We start from the raw sequence: 17,187 nt of genomic DNA on the forward strand, positions 1-17,187 counted from the left end.
GAAACAACAGACACTGCAGGAAGCTATAAAAGTTTCCGATCAGCCGTAAAAAAGAATGAGATTGTACCATTTGCAGCAACGTGGATGAGACTGGAGAAAATTATTCTAAGTGAAACAACCCAGGTGCAGAAAGAGAAATACCACATGTTCTTACTTATAACTGGGAGCTGAATCCATAAGTAAACAAATGAACAACAAAAAGAGACAGAGAGAAAGAAAGAAACAACAATTACAGCAACACGTTGAACTTTTGGAAAACCAAAGTGGAAAAGGGGAGGGGACGGGGAGGGAGGGGGACTAATGAGGAATTGGTCAACAGAGACAAAGAATGACTATGTATTGTAATGACGAATAAGCTAACTATACTGATCTAACCACCACACATTCTACACAATTATCAAAAATCAGCATTGCACCCCATAGGTATGCACATTAAAAAAAAAAGTTTGAGTATAACTCCTGACTCCCTTGATCATTTTTACCTTCTTTCTGGGAGAATCAACTCAATGAAGGCAGAACAACTCTCATTTTGAAGATCCTCAGGCTCCTTAATGTCTATTGTCCTTATACCTTTTTCATTTCTTCTTACATCTTTTGTTCTTCCACTTAACTTCTTATGCTATTACTCTATCACCTTTTCCAATACATCTGGATTCCTTCCAAATCAGTGATATGTTTATGAGGCACAAGTTGGGACTTTACAATAAGGCACATGTCTGACCTCCAACTACATGCTTCCTACTTCTTTTTTTGTATGGTTGATTGTATGTTCATATTACACGTCTCCCAGCAGGAGTGATTGTAACAATTTCTTACATGTCATCTCCAAATGACAATGCTCTCACTAATTCACCAATAATACTCCACATATCACTAAGATGCTTAAATTTAAATCGATCCATGGTCATATTGGAGGTGTGATCTGAACAATAAAAGATTTTTATTTCACCCAGTAGGATCTACAGAATTATCATGTCCCAAATACAGAGCCAACACCCATTCTGGGCAGTGCCTCTTTTTCTCTGTTCTTAGCCATTTTTTCAGTTCATTCAAGCACTATTTTTCCAGACACTGAGCTATACATTAGAAATACATCAAAGATGAGTAAACATGATTTCTGTCCTGAAGAAGCTCAGTTTAGTGGTAAATATATCAAATGTGATGATTTTTCCAAGAATGAAGTGTAAGGGCTCCTCAGGGCACAAAAGCAGCTGTTTTCCACTTGTCTGTAGGCAGTATTGTTTCTTAGATGCATGCCGGGGTTTTGAGTCAGTTGGGATGAGGTCAAATAATAAGTTAGTAAGTAGTTCTCTACTTATTGGTTGTTTTGACCTTCGAGAACTCATTGATCCCTGAACTTTAGTGTCCTTGTCTGTAAAATAAGGTTACTAATACCAATGCCATGAGGGTTGTAAGAATTTATAATGGATATAAATTCTTGTAGAAATAAAATATTTTAGGTTTTTCTTTAAAATATACCATTTCCTATATTTTAAATTAAATCTTAGATTTCTTTAGCTCTGCCTTTTCTGATTCAGTTCTAGCAAATGGAACCTTATCTGTAACCGTGAAGTTGCTATTGTCAACCTCTTAATTATAGGTAAGGGCAGGCTAAATACAGGTGAATAAAGTGATGAAAACCCTAACAACAAAACCATTGAAATATATCTACTAAGGTAGGATGCCAAAAACATTGCAAGTAAAATCCTGTTCGATAATTGGTAACCAGGGAGTGTCCTCATAAAGTTGTCTATGAAAACCCCCATTTAAGCCTTCTGGACTTCAGATATGTCTGTTATGTCTTCTTTTAACATATAAACACTTTTTGGCGCACTAGCCATCATGGATAACTATATTTGAAATTTGTACTTCTAATTCTAAAAGACATATAAAGTTATCATTTTTCTTTATCATAAAAAAGAGTATTGTTCTCCTTTTCTGCCTCTTTTTTCTTTGTTCATAAATGGTAAAAAAAAAAAAAAAATCAGTGACTCTGCTAGGGACCTTATCATCAAACAATGCATATGAGTCTTATAATTAGCAATTTCCCAGAATGTTTTCATTATTTATTAATTATGATATCAAAAATTTCAATTATAATGTATAATAACCTTAGTATAAGAAATCCTGAGTCTCCAGCTAATGGACTGAAATTCAAGAGTTCAGTAGGAATAGATGAAGGGTACAGTATTTTGGAAAAAATTAACTTTTGGAGATGCAAAATGAGAAGTGCATAGAGGAGCAGAAAAGCAAAGGCTTATAACTGATCAAAGCTGTCACCAGGGTTGTTCAATTCACATTTACATAAAATAAATGTAATAAATGTGTTCAATTTACCTTTACATAAAATAAGATGTCATAAGACTCTTAAAAACAAGTACATTGAAATTGTCCATTTCACCCTCACTATTTTTCTCTTTTGACTTATCTTCAAGTGGCCTGAAAATTTTCTAAGAAGATGGTGAAATATCTTCTTTCCCATTCCAAGTACTTTCTGTCTCCAGCTGCATGCTCAAGAAATCCTCCATGGTTGTCACTGTTTCTACATCCAATTGTCTTTGCAGGAATGCCTTTATTAGAAGTAGCTGTGGTCGACTGAGAGTGCATGCATGTGTGTGTGTATGTGTGTGTGTGTGATAACCATATTTACCTAAGCAGACATCCACCTTCGAGTTTCTTTTAGAATATTATCATCTGTCTAGGAGAGATTGTCAGAATAAACAGAATTTAGGAAAGAGGTCAAAAAGAAAGAATGTCACTGGAAATCACATGTGTAGACAAAATGAGCTAATACCACGAGAACAGGTCAAAATGCAAAGAAAGAATAAGAGCAGAAAGTAGGGGCAGTGGTAATTTCAGGGTAGGCTGTGAGTATATTACAGATAATATCTAGAGCATTGTTTACTGCCTCCAGAGAGAACCACAGGGGATGTGAGAACTAACACAAAATTTGAAAGTGAGACAAAAGATGGTTGGTTATCGGTGAAACCGGACTTTGACGTTAGACTAAAAACTAGAGAGCTTTTCCCTCAGATGCATTTCCCTAAATTAAGACCAAATCAGACTATGCTTAGGTTGTCTGGTAAAATAAAATTTGCATGTGAAACAACTGTGGACAGATGGGTTAAAATGTTGCGGTGCAAGCAATTTTACAATTGAGCCTAAGTGCTCTTTATTTCCTTTGGAACTTGATGCTTTCATTTTTTGTTTTTTAATGAATTGAGGCTCAGCTGAAAGCTCTAAGCTTGAATCAAAGGAAAAACTGTCCCTTAGATTCTTTTAGAAGCTCCTTCCTTGTACCTTACTCAAACCAATGGGTTTAAGGTCAGCTGCAGACTTCCAGTCAACACCTAAACTTCTGCAAGTGAAACATCATTGCTCAAGAGTCTCAACAGGAACAGCAAAACAACTACACAACATCTGACTTCCTCAAACAAAACTCAGCAAATCTGAAATGTTCCATATTTTATGAAAAGACAGAAGAACACACATTTTGGTGATTATGTTATTTGGACTATATATATAGATGTATATTCATCACAGCTTTAAAATTATGATCTTTGATGTTTCAATGTTGGACACAGGAAACACATATGTGCCGGAGACCAGCTCCAGTTGAGTTGGGGGTCCTTGAAAAAGGGATGAGGAGACGGCAAAAATAACAAACACAGGCAGAGACCTCGGTTCCTTTGAAGCACGTTCTCACCCTGCGGGCTGTCAGCGCTGTCGCAGCCAAAGCAGCTAAAGCAGCTGAAGCAGCCTTCAGACTGAAAACAGCATTTTTATTTGTTACACAACACGGGGGGCTTAATGTGGGCATTTTAACTACATAAACCTTTAAAATTATTAAACCAATAGTTAAACGGAAACTTTTCTTAAAATTACGTCAATTCTCATAAAACTAATAATCCACAAGGTTAAATAAAACTCGGTGGTCAGCCAGTTCTTTCTGGTGATTGTATCTGTTGTGGTCAATTAGTCCGTGACTCGCTGTTCTTGACGTTTCTCACCATTTTGTTTCTTTTCTTCTTGCCCTCGTATTAACCTTAAACTTATTACTACCAGCAAGCATAAATTATATGTCTGACTCAAAATTGAGACGGCAGCGATTGCGGTTTCAAAATGTTAAACAAACCTTATATATATTTTTAACTTTGATTTAATGATTCTCATATTTCTATAGGCATGAACCTATTGTTCATTTGGAAAAGGAATAAAGGATATTTGAACAGCTTTATCATGCATGTACTTAATATAGTGGCTGTGTGGCCCAATGTAAAGTGTCAAAGTGCACAGCACCATCTCTCACAAAACCAGGTGCATTCTAAATTCTATCTATAATCTTTATTTTTAGGAGGGAAAGTTGTGCATCCCAATATCTTACTAAGATGTTTTTATTTAACTTAGGACACCAATGAGTAACAGGGTTTCTACGCATACTTTCTCATAAACTTAATTTTTTCTATAGTATCTTTTTCCATTAATTCCAACCATTCTCTTACCATTAATGTAATCCCCTGTAAATGACGTTTGCCAACTTAAGTCATATTTAGGACGGCCCCTAGGAGGGTACCAAATTTTTCCTTTTCCCATTTTATAATCCTTATAACCATTTACCCAGATGGTGGGTAGAGGATGGGGATTTCTATTGTTTATTAATTTCTTTGGTAAAAACAATTGCTCATGGCTATTCATAAGGTGTTTTTAAAATATCCGTTGGTGTAATAAATTGACTCGAAAGGGACAATTTGGAATTGTTCAATCTTCCCGGATCTTTTGTGGGATAATCTAATTTTATGACAACAACTGTTTGTGTGTCCTTTTTTGCATCTTTTGGAAACTCAGGAAACTGCCACACTGACCAAAACATCAAAAGAGAAAGCAAAAGCAGCACCACTATACCAAGGCGGAGATCTTTACAGTGAAAGCAAGTGCTGGTAGCCGTGGCCCTGCCAGCAGCTCTCCCTCCGGGGCCTTGCCAACTTGGAAAGGGCAGCCCAAGCTATTCTTTTCAAGACCCCGCCTTGGCATGGACCACGCCACATATGCTCTTCTCAAAATTAAACACAAAACATGTTTCACTTCCATATTCCTTCTCTTAATAGTTCCACTAGATTATAGAAGTAGTCTTAATTTCTCGTGCATTTTAGTAGAATATTCAAATTGAATCCATAAGTAGATTTATGACAATATATAAAAACAAAACCTAAATGCCTCAATTGTGATTTTTTAATGTAAGAATGTTAGACTTAAGGCTGGCTGGTTAGCTCAGTTGGGTAGAGCATGGTGCTGATAACACCAAGGTCAAGCATTTGCATCCCCATAATGTACAGCCACACACACACACACACACACACACACACACACACACACACACACACACACACACACACACACACACACACAAGTTGGACTTACAAATAATTTTGGAGATAAAAATCAGAAAAAAAATCTGAAAATTAGAAGTCATCTTTTTAATTTTAGTAATATCTGTAGTAAATGATCACTAGCAGATGCACTATTATACTTCAAGTAGTATGGTATATATGTGTCTTGAAAAAAGTAGACTGCCTGATATTGAAAATAGTATTACCATTAACAGTCATAGTCTTTGAGTTATGGGATTTGTGCCTGTTAAATCATACCATAGTCTTCCAGTGGGGCTATGAATGCACTGGGCCAGGTCTTTTTCAATATAAATGTGGAATATATATCATTTCTTCTAGCACATCTCCAAACAACTTTCATTGTTAAGATAAATTTCAACATTGCCATCTGATTAGAAAGCAAAATTTCACCTAATCATTAGCACAGAAAACTAGGTGAGTTCAAATTGTCTTTAATGTGAAAGGAAATTCAGTCATAAACTTCTCAATTTCCATCATCACTGTTCTCTTCATGGGCATGGCTATTTTTACAATGGCCCTGCAACTCCTCACTTTCTGTCTTCTCACACAAAAAAGCACACATGAGGTCTTACAGCAGATAAAGCTGGAGCTGGGGTTTGATTCTCATTTATCTTACTTGTACACCCATGCTCTTTCCATTACACTACACTGCAACATTTCAGAGTAGCCAAAAAAAGGACAAAATTACTATACTACTTTGAAATAATCCTTGATGAGAAAAATATATATTTAGGAATCATCAGTCTATACTACTGAGATAGCTCTTCAAAGTTTCTTAGTAAACTTGGGAACCTGATAAACATATTTAGCAAAATATATGATACAAAAATGAATGTGATAAAGAGATGTCTTATACCATTACAACATTTTGCCAAGTTACAACCATTAATAATGTGGATATTAGTAGGTAAGTTACTGCTGAATTGCTGGTCCCACATGACTTGTAAAACGAGTCCTTTGTGTACCACCTCCCAAACAGTGACACTGTTAGAATAGGCCCAGATGGTCCATTTTTGTTTACCAAACGCCCATCTTTTATCACCTAAAGAAAAGAAGGGAAAAGTACAGTCAGCTTTATTAAAATATACATTGCAAGCAAACTAATGATTTTGAAACCATCCCAGATATAAAGGTTGATCAAATTGCTCCTGCTTGGGGAGGGAGGAATAGGCTTGGCAGGTTATTTTATATTTAATGAAAATTAGAGCAATTCAAGAGGGCCCAAAATTTGAGTTTTAGCAGTTGAATGTAACTGTTAATGAAAAGTCAAAATCATCAGGAATTAGAGAGGTATATATCACACTCTTCCCTCAAGAAGCTTCAAAGTTAGTTGTGAAACTGAGCAGATTCTAAACATGAAGAGAGAAATCAGTATATTAGTATATTAGAGAGGGAAACAGATATGTGCTTAGGAGGTCTGAGAAGGGACAAGCTGGTCTACTTCCCAGAATGGGACAAAACATGCCATAGAAGGAGCAGTTAGTCATTTCTTCCTGGAGCTGCATGGCAGATGACATTGTGGGAAGTGGAAATCAAAGCAGCAAAGACTCATTCTGAGGCAGAAGTGCCTGTGACAAGTATAGGCAACCTGTTTTCTCACTCCAAGTTGGTTAGAGCCAGTGGTATGCTGGAGCCAGTGGTGTACGGACTCATGAGAACAGGTATTAAACTTCCAGGAACTTTGGCAGCTGGTTGTTAAACAGAGCCATCCTTGAAATTGATTGTGATAGGAATGTTTACTCCACAAAAATTGGCATATGGCACAAACCAGAGCTTTTTCTTTTCTTTCTCAGAAAAGAGAGCGGGTTGTTAAAATTTACAGCACACCACTGGCTAGAGTTGACGACTAATGAAGAAGCGAATAAGCCCTATGATCAGAGGAAGGTGGGGCTCAGATTCTGAACGCCTTAAATGACCAGCTCTATCCTGAAACCACAGAGGATTCTCTGTAAGGTAGTATTGTATACAACGCAGTTGAACAAGAATAGAAGGAAACACAGACAGATGGACAATAGATAGAATGAGAATAAAAGAAAATGAACCCATTAATAGATCTGCAACATAAGCAGCACCACTTTAGACAAGCCCAACTACAAAATGGCCCCGCCCTCCTCCTCCCGCCCTCCCTCCCCTTTATGAGAAGCCTCCTGACTTAAACAGAAACCCCTTTTGCTTCCGCAAGGATGCAGTTCTCCACCCCGATCCACATTAGCATCATGACCCTCCTTGATGGTATCAGCCAGTCCTTGGCGCACTATATAAGCTCTACCACCCCCACACCTGGTGCTGTCCCCTTTTCAGGGCAGCCCTGGGCTGCCTGCTACTTTGAGTACAGTTCAGCAGATTTTTTTCCTTTAATAAAGCTTGAATGGTACCCAGCATCTCGGTTCACTTTCTTTCACCCATCTGTTGTGGAAACGACAGTATGGGTAGACTGTATGGGTAGTGAAGAAATTGGAAATTGGGCAAACAGATACTTTATAATTAGAAGAACAAAATAACTAAATACCCTAAAGGATAACTGTGCTTCACTGTTCACAGAGTGTCTTCATGTGAATTAGCATATTTCATTGTCATCAAAATAACCAGTAAGGTGTTCTCTCCATTTTGCAGCTAAGTTAATCAGAAAAGTGTCAGAGATGGTTAAGTCCTGTGAGTAGAGGACCAAGTACCACTACAAGGTTGGTACTTGGTGCTAGTCCTTCCTATAACATTGTCTTCCCAGCCACATGTGGTCCCATGGCCTGAGGATTCAGAAAGGAGTTAGAGGAGATTTTATTTTTTCAGCAGAAAGAACTTTTGATGCATCTACAAGTATGTTTTATGTTTGGACTTGCATAAGTAGACAGGAGTGTGGAAACCTTTTTTTTTGTCAGTATAATTAGTTTGCATGAAAGGAGGATTGACCTTGGCAAATTGGAAGGCAGTGAGTAGATTAGTAGCATGGTAACAATCAGTAAGTAAAGTTTCATGCTGTCACTTAACTATACTCAGTAGATCAGGCCAGCTGCAGCAGATTAAAAAGAGGATATCATGCTCCTTATTTTTAGAGTATAGAGGACAAACAAAAAAAATTAAGTGAAAGAGTGGGATAATAGTTCTATTCAATAAATTTTCTGTATAATTGCACTGTGGCTTAATTAAATTATAGATAATGAATGTGACAGAGTTCAAAGGTAAATTAAAATATTTTGAAAATCCCATGGGAAAGCAAAATATTTTGTTTGGAATAATACCAAAACCTCCAATATATGGTTACATGTCACTTAACAATGGGGATACTGTCTGAGAAATGTGTCATTGTGTGAACATCATAGAGTGTATACCTAGATGGTATATCATACTACACACCTAGATTGTATGGTACAGTCTATTGCTCCTAGGCTACAAACCTATGCAGCATGTTACTGTACTGAATACTGTAAACAATTATAACACAATGTTAAGTGCTAGTATTTGTGTATATAAACATCTGAACATATGAAAGTACAGTGAAAATATGGTGTAAAAGATAAAAAATGGTCATATATGTGGTCTGTAATTGACTGAAACATTGTTTTGTGGCACATGATTGTCATTTTAAATATGGGGTTTCTTTTGAACATGTAGTGGGTGTGTGGAATTTCACAAAGGAGAGAGAAGATAGGAGATTACAGTTTTCCATATTCTTCACGATAGTCTTTCCTAAATATGACTGCCCCAGATGTGCTGATGATGACTTTCTGATTATACAAGCATGTAATGCCTTTGTTGGTACTACAGAGTAGACTCCCTGGCCATAGATGACTGATTAGAGTTGGACACATAATCCCAGGAAAACTCATAAATATGCTTGATTGAGTCCATTTCATTTTCACTCAAGAGAATATAAACTAAGATACCAGAGAATGTTAATATTGAGTATTAGAGCGAAGTTTCCTGCATCTTGAGGCTCATGTCCAGGTAAAGACAAGATGGTCCAATATTATCACATTGTATAAACATCATTTTACAAGTATTAGTTAATACAATCATATGAGAGAAAGATTTATTCTCTTTATAGGAATTCAAGATAGGAAGTTAAAATATCATTATTTACAGATGATATGACTGAAAATAAATTTGTCTAAATTTGCCTTGTTACCGTTGTGAACTAATCCCAGACATCAACAACTCTTTTCCTGACCTGGAAACAAAGATTGTGAACATATATTTCCCGCAATTATTTAGTTTCCTTAAGGTGTAAATGTACTCAGTGGCTTTGGGAGCTAGAGTTTTTAGGCTTATAGGGATTGAGCAAGACATTAATAGGCTAGCCACCTGCTTCAGCTCTAGGGATTCCATGATCAACTAGTCAGTGTTACAGATTTCTGCAAGTCATACAATTCTGATATTCTGACTACTGCTTTAAGTCTGCTGTCCATTTTGATAACTATATCTACTTGGTCTTTGGAGGTTCATTGCCACCACTTGGTCTCCATGGGCTTGGGATTCCATCACCATCATTGCATTCAGAGATCCCCATTTAATTGTAGCAGCTTCCACGGTAATTTCTGATGCGTAGATGGGCCTACAGCAGAACACTTCAAGGATGTCAGGGTCCTTTCACAGATTTATTTCTTGTAGCTATGGTGAAGGGCATATCCTCTGAACTCTCCTGCACTGAGTGAGCCTGTCTTAAATAAATCCACTCAAGCATTTCAATTCACCTAAGTATTTGTATACCTTTCTTGACAGTAGACCAAGGAAATTCTGACATATTGTCTTCAGTTGGTATAGGCAGTATTTGGGTCCATATTTGTCAACCAACCAAAAAATCTGTTAGAGCTATTCCAAGCCCCTTGAACTAAAACTCTGAATCCAGAATGTCTGCTTAGTCAGCTCATATCAATACATTCACCCCAATTTGACTCTACATTCCTTCCACATTGGTATCACATAATTGGGATCCAATTCCACAGATATTCTTCAGGTTTCTGTTAATATGGACTGGCAAAGTCATCCAACTCTTCTGGCTTGTGTTGGGCCTCCCCATGGGTCACACTATGTATATCAACCTTCTGGGCCTGCTCGGACCTGAGTCTGATCATACATCTAGCAGCAAGGAGAAGTGTTAGGATAGGTCCTGAGGAGGATCAGCACTACACTGTGAGGCAAATATGGCAGGAGAGGCCATCAGAGGGTCTTCAGGCAAAGCAGAAACAGCTGCCTCTAACAGCAGAAAAGGCTTGAGCCAATTTAGGACTTTGAGGTACCCAGTTTCATCAAAATAAGCCTATATGTCACTGTCCTAATTTTAAAGATCCCATCTAAATTGATGATAGGATTTAACAAAAGAGACCCTGGGAAACTGGGAATTGAATTTGCTTTGGAATCCAAAGCAGGTATATACAGTTTTCAGAAACTAAGTACTGTGGCTATAGACAGTAAGAGGTTCTTTCAATGTATTCATAGATGCTTTCAGGTCCCTCATATGGACCTTGAGCTAGGAATTTAAAGCCTCTTGAATTCATTCCCCCCCAAGTTCTCCAGAGCAGTTAAAAGTAACTAACCAATCCATTATACTCCTCATTTTTGTTAAAATGTTGTAAGGCAGGAAATCCTTGGTCACACAGAGCCTTGTCTTCTGTAGGCACTTGATTCCAGTTATCTACAGATGAGAATTTGAGTAGACGTTTGCACCTGTATGCCATGGACTACCAGTTTCCTCTCTACCACTGGAAACAGGGTCATTGATGCTTTTAAATATAATTATATCGGAGAACCAAGTATAGGAAACCCAGAACCAGCTTAGAAATATCCTCTTAAGATTCAGTTTCTCCGGAACATAGTTCTTTGATCATTATGTGATGTCTTTCTCCATTTCTTAAAGTAGTATTTGTCATGAATTCTACATTGTCTGCTATGTATATAACAGCAGCTGCTTTTTTATGCTTACTATTTGTATAGCATATCTTTTTAAATACTTTTTTTCCAAACGTTTTGACTGTTTAAATATAAAGTGTCTCCTGTAGGCAGCGTACAGATGGGATTGCTTTTTTAATGCAGTCTGACAATCTTGCCCGTTAGTTGTAGTGTTTAATACATTACATCTAACGTAATTTTTTATATATATTTGGGTTTAATTCTATTATCTTGCTCTTTATTTTTCATTTGTTCCTTTTGTATTTTGTTTGTTTCTCCTTTCCTGACTTATTTGGGCTAATTAAACACTTTTAGTTTCTATTAATTGTTTTCTATTGACTTCTTAACTATGGAGAAATATATTTATGGATTAGCAGACTCAATACTTAAGATGTCCAATCCTTCAATGACATTAAGAAAATATATAAACCCTAAATATGTATGCCCCTAATTACAGAGCATCTATATTCACAAACCATAAATGACAAAACTAAAAAGAGAAATAAACAAATTTACCATCCTGATAAGTATTTCAGTATATCTCTCTCCATAACTGATTTATAAACTCAATTTTCTACCAAGAAAAATTCCACGGGTTTTTTTTCTTTTTTGGCAGAAATTGGCATGGTGATTCTAAAAGTTGTATGAAACATCAGAAGACATAGACTGGCCTGAAAAATTTTCAATAGGACAACAAAGTGGAAAACTTATATAATCTGATGTCAAGTCTTACTGTAAAGCTTCAGTTAAGACAGTGAGGCATTTGGACTAAACATAGATATATAAACTAACGGAATAGAATAGAGAGCCCAGAAATAGGCCCACACGTAAATAGTTGATTGGTTTTTGGTAAAGGAACAAACATCATTTACTGGAGAAAGAATAGTCAAGAAACACTGCTAGAGTTGCTGAATATCCATATACTACCACTACTGCTACTACTACTAAACCTCAAACCCTTCCTAACAACATATGTAAAATTAATATGAAATGAATCATAGACCTAACCATAAGAACTAAAATTACAAAAATTCTAGAAGGAACATGGAAGAAAACAGTTCTGACATTAGGTTTGGCAAAGGCTTCTTACATAAAAAACAAAGGCACTAATTATAAAAGAAAAGTTGGATTTTATGAAAATTAAAATCTTTTACTTATCAAAAACACTATTAAGAAATTAAATGTAAATATTCATAGCATATATCTGGAAAGACTTATACCCAGACAACTCAATAATAAAAAAACTTAAAACCCAATAAAAAATGGGCAAAAATGTCTATGGATGTTTCACCAAAATGGATTCATTAGTGGCCAATAACAACATTAAAAGATGCTCAGCAACATTAGTCATCAATTTAAAAACATGAGATACTATTACAAACCCCATAGAATGGATAAAATAAAAAGAAATGGTAATACCAAGTGTTGAAGAGGACCTGCTGCAATTGGAATACTCATAGATTGCTGATGGGAATATAAAATGGTGCACTTACTTTAAAAGACAGTTTGTAGTTTCTTATATAGCTAAAAATTTGCTTCCCATATGATCCACCCATTCTGCTTCAGGTATTTACCCAAAAGAAATGAAAACATGTGTCTATGCAAATAATTATATATGATTTTTCATAGCAACACTATTAAATAACTATCCCAAACTGAACACTGTCCAAATGTCTAGCAACAGGTATATGAGTAAAATAAGTGTGGCATATTCATACAATTGAATACTACTTAACAATAACAAGAAATGGACTACTAATATACCCAGTAACGGGTGAATCTCACAGACATTGAGCTGAGTGAAAGAAGCTGGTTGCAGAAGAGTACATACTGTATGACTCTATTCACATGTGATTTTTAGAGCAGGCAAAACTAATCTGAAGTGATAGAACTGAGATCACTGGTTGCCTAAAGCAGGAGAGGGGAAGTGGGGGTGAAATTGACTGCAAAGGGCAAGAGAAAATTTCTGGAGTGTTGGAAATATTCTATGTCTTGATTACGGTGGTGGTTACATGGGTGGATACATTTGTCAAAAGTCATTTATCTGTACACTTTAAAAGTGAGAAATTTTCAAATAAATTATACCTCAATGCAAAAAAGCTGATTTTAAAAAATGGCTTGAAGTCATTCATTAGAAAAATCTTTTGAAAGCCTAAAATGATTTCTGCTCTAGAGTTCTAAGAGGAAAAGGAAATTTGTCAAAGATAAAATAGAAACATATATTGGAATCGCCACATTCCAAAGATTCTTTCTACATTTTATTTCTTTAGTATCTTCCCAACAGTTCCCATTAAAAACAACCGTGAAAACCTTAGAAAGAACTACTTTTTATTTGTATTTACACCTCACGTATTTCCACGAGGAAAACATCTTGTACACTACTCCTACAATTTTCAAATCAGAATTATTAAAACCAAAACTGCAATATTCTAGGTTTTAACATATGACTGCATTTTATTTCTTCAACACAAATCAACATTGGAAGGGATAGAGAGTTTATCTGAAAGAGTTTTAATGACAGTCAACAGCAGAATCATTAATAAGTAGTTCTCACAATAATGAAAAGACAATCTGCAATATGACTTTTCAATTCTGTACAAAGGTTTATAAGGACGAGTATTATTTTCATTTCTATTTTATGGAAGTTCAAATGCCAGCAGCAAATTAGAAGGGTACAGACTTGTTTTTGGCATAAACATAATAGTTATTTAAAAATTTCTAACTTTCTACACCTTGCATTGTGGGGATTCAATCTTAGGGTATTTGGGTATTTTGAATTATTCAGGTATTTTCTTCAGGGGAAAGAGTGTTTGGGTCATTAACATATCTTTGTTAAATTAGGAAAAGAACACTAATAAAAGGTGAAATTCAAATATACATTGCATAGCAGACCATAACTCCTTGAAGACAAACACTACTCAAATATGAGGAACTAGGCAATACAGAGTAATATTTTTTAAATTAAAATAAACAGCATTTTATGTAATTATGAAAATTGATTTTTTTTATGTATTAGGAAGTAAGGAATTTTAAGAGATGAGGATATGAATCACTTTCTAAACGTGCAAATAAAAATTTGTAGGTACAAACAAAAAGGGACAAAATGTACTGACAATTATTGTCATATTTTATTCATTTTTTTGAAAACTTGAAAATTGGAATCACAGAGTTGGCCATAGCAGATGATGGTTTTTCCAGGTATCAAAATGTTGACCCAGGAGTGGTTTTGACCCTTCCTGGAGCTGTCCAACTGTGCTCCCAGAACCTGAATGGATCCTGTGTCAAGGCTCCCTACTCACCAGGCCCCTGCCTGATTCTGTGCGCAGTGATTGGCTTTGGGGCTGTACTGACTGTATTTGGAAACCTCTTGGTGACGATTTCAGTTCTTTATTTCAACCAGCCACAATCTGCAGCCAACTTTTTGACAGCCTCTTTGGAGGGTGCTGACTTCTTGGTGGGAACGATGACCATGGTCTTCAGCACAGTGATGTCTGTGGAGAGCGGCTGCTACTTTGACGAGAGCTACTGTAAATCGCACTCTTGTTTCCATGTGTCATTCTGTTATGTTTCTTTGCGTTTTAATCTCCATCAATAAATACATCGCTGTCACTGACCCTCTGATCTATCCAACCAGGTTCACTGCTTCTGTTCTGGCACATGTACTGCCTTCTTCTGGCTTCTTTCCATGATTTAAACATGTACTCTTCTTTGCACAGGTGCAAATGAAGCCAAGCTGGAGGAAGTAGTAAGTTCCGTCACCTGTGTGGGAGCCGTCAAATTGCAGGGAATCGAAGTTGGGTATTGGTAAATGTTCTATTTCTTTTCATACCCATGTTTGTGATGATAATGTTTACTCCAAATTTTCCCTCATCATTAAACAACAGGCTACAAAAATTGAAATTATGACAATAAGACCGGGAAATCATCAGACAGCTGCAAAGACAGCGGCCAAGAGAGACAGAAAAGTAGCAAAAATGCTAGGAATTGCAGTGATAGCATTTCTGATTTCATGGTTGCCATACTTCATTGATACAGCCACTGATGCCTTTGTGGGTTTCATCACACTCACGTATACTCATGAAATATTAGTTTGGTTTGCTTACTATAACTCAGCAATGAATCCCTCGATTTATGTTTTTTCTTATCCTTGGTTTTAAAAAGCCATCAAACTAATTGTCACTGGCAAAGTCTTGAGAGAGAATTCCTCAACAATAAACTTATATTCTGAGTAGCTTCTTGCTTTAGATTGGGGGAATTAAAAATAGATTCACAATGGACACCTTGTGGGGAGATAAAATTGAACATAAATGTTCTGTATTAGTCTATGTTCTGTCGCTGATAACAGAATATCTGAAAGCAAGTAATTTATAAGGGAACAAAATTCATTTCTTACAGTTTTGGAGGCTGTGAAGTCCATGGTCCAGCGGATGCATCTAGTGAGAGCCTTCTTCTGGGTGAGAACTCTCTACAGAGTCCTGAAGCTGTGCTGGGTATCACATTGCAAGGATGACAAGAGCTAGAGAGCTAACCTTGTCACTCACTCTCCTTATAAAGCCATCAGAATCATGCCCATGACAACCCATTCAACTATCAACCCTTCACTGCATGAATGGATCGATCTATCCAAGAAGGCACAGTCCTCATGATCCAATCACTTCTTTTTTTTTTTTTTTTTTTTTTTGTGGTCTTCTTCTTTTTTTTTTTTTTTTTAAATTTTATTTTGTCGATATACATTGTAGCTGATTATTGCTCCCCATCACCAAAACCTCCCTCCCTTCTCCCTCCCCCCCTCCCCCCCAACAATGTCCTTTCTGTTTGCTTGTTGTATCAACTTCAAATAATTGTGGTTGTTATATCTTCTCCCCCCCCCCCCCGGTTTGTGTGTGTGTGTGTGTATGTGTGTGTGTGAATTTATATATTAATTTTTAGCTCCCTCCAATAAGTGAGAACATGTGGTATTTCTCTTTCTGTGCCTGACTTGTTTCACTTAATATAATTCTCTCAAGGTCCATCCATGTTGTTGCAAATGGCAGTATTTCATTCGTTTTTATAGCTGAGTAGTATTCCATTGTGTAGATGTACCACATTTTCCGTATCCACTCATCTGATGATGGGCATTTGGGCTGGTTCCAACTCTTGGCTATTGTAAAGAGTGCTGCAATGAACATTGGGGAACAGGTATACCTTCGACTTGATGATTTCCATTCCTCTGGGTATATTCCCAACAGTGGGATGGCTGGGTCGTATGGTAGATCTATTTGCAATTGTTTAAGGAACCTCCATACCATTTTCCATAGAGGCTGCACCATTTTGCAGTCCCACCAACAATGTATGAGAGTTCCTTTTTCTCCGCAGCCTCGCCAATCACTTCTTAAAGGCCCCACCTTCTACCACCATATTGGGGGTTAAGTTCCAACATAAGCTGGGGTGGGGGGGCATTCAAACCACAGAAATAAATGTGCAAGATCATGTAATGAAAATAATTTAATTGTGCTTCAACTTTGACCCAAACACTTAAATTCAGGTGCAAAGATCTTTGATAAATATAATATTAAAACCAAATTGTAATGGAACAGCCTTGGAGCCAGAAATGCCTGGATTTCAATACCAACTCTGCCATTTAATACCGTGATCTTGGGCTGCTTAGTTCTCTCTCATCTTCACTGTATTTCTCTGGTTAATAACCCTTTCCTTGTAAGTATTTCTGAGAAAATTTAAAAGAATCTATATAAAGGACCTAGTATATTTTTGTTATTATCAATCTTGGCTTTATTACTTCATATTAGTTTTTTCCCTGGATTTATCTTCTCTCTGTTCATTTGTAATATTTTTCTAATAAAATGTAAATGGAAATAAGAAACTTAGAGGGCTGCCTCTTTGCTCAGAGAGAGCCAGC

At 36.5% G+C, this 17,187-nt stretch overlaps 1 pseudogene; it reads left to right on the forward strand.

The window, feature by feature from the left end:
• The first annotated feature begins 14,754 nt into the window (after positions 1-14,754).
• Positions 14,755-15,523, forward strand: LOC134379161 (trace amine-associated receptor 7c-like; annotated as a pseudogene).
• The last annotated feature ends 1,664 nt before the right edge of the window (positions 15,524-17,187 follow it).

Source organism: Cynocephalus volans, chromosome 5 (genome assembly GCF_027409185.1).
Source record: "Cynocephalus volans isolate mCynVol1 chromosome 5, mCynVol1.pri, whole genome shotgun sequence".
In the NCBI taxonomy this organism is placed as follows: domain Eukaryota; kingdom Metazoa; phylum Chordata; class Mammalia; order Dermoptera; family Cynocephalidae; genus Cynocephalus; species Cynocephalus volans.